Below are 1,091 nucleotides of genomic sequence, written 5' to 3'. Positions count from 1 at the left end.
GAACTCGGAATGAACGCCAATTTTTCGTTCAACAGCGCGCCTGCGTGCATAATGCGAAGCACCCTACTGTGTACATAGCTGCCATGTCAAAACGAATTGACAGTAGATGCTTTTTAAACATCAAACATAATTTCTCAGAATATCGAATGTGATTACACATGTTTCGACGAAACATGACTGTGTAATCACATTATCTAATCATCAAACCAAGAATGTGATAATAATTTAGTCTGGTATTTCTTTTAACCAATCATCACACAACTAAAACTATAAAACAAAGCACAAAACTATAAGCCTGTAATGTTTAGACGCGAGAGCAAATATCAAAATGGGTGATTTTATACTAATCCCTGTGTTACACGACGCCAATGTCATATGTGTTACATAATGTTACATTGAAAATTAACATTAATATTAATATAATCATTTCAATACAATTCCCTTTACAGTGGCTCATTCCAGTTCCGAGTTCTCACGAAGTTGTTTTGAATGTCATTATCCACTCTAAATTCCAAGGATTTAGAATGAATGAAAGTACATTTATTTCCAACGATAAAAGCATTTAAATAAAAACACGAAACTAAACAATAGAGGTAGCAACTCCGAAAGAACAGCTTGTGATGAGTGCACCGTGACATAAACAATAAATACATAGTACATGAAAAAAACTTATCTAAACAGGGTACAATACAAAACAAGGGGAAAACATAATGGGGGCAACTATATATGAAATACTAGTATATCATTTGAAACAGAAAATAAATCGTCATCCCACAACTAAAACTATAAAGCAAAGCACAAAAATTTAGGGACCAGACGTAAGTTTTTTTGTTCTTAAGTTTTGTCTTAAAGTTATTCAAAGTTGGTGCATTTCTAATTTTCGGACCTATAAACGAATATTATGTTAATAAGAATAGGTCCTGTGTCTTGGCAGATCGGTTGTGAATGGTGACCAGCCAATTGTTTTATTCATTTTTAATCTTATAGGATTAACTTTTAAATCTCAAATTATTTAAATTGAAATCTTTTAGCTTTATGTTTAAATCCTAACCTAATTAACATTATTCACAGCTGATCTGGATTTAAATTCT

The sequence above is a fragment of the Lytechinus variegatus genome, chromosome 3, assembly GCF_018143015.1.
Source record: "Lytechinus variegatus isolate NC3 chromosome 3, Lvar_3.0, whole genome shotgun sequence".
Lineage (NCBI taxonomy): Eukaryota > Metazoa > Echinodermata > Echinoidea > Temnopleuroida > Toxopneustidae > Lytechinus > Lytechinus variegatus.
This window is presented reverse-complemented; position numbering follows the sequence as displayed.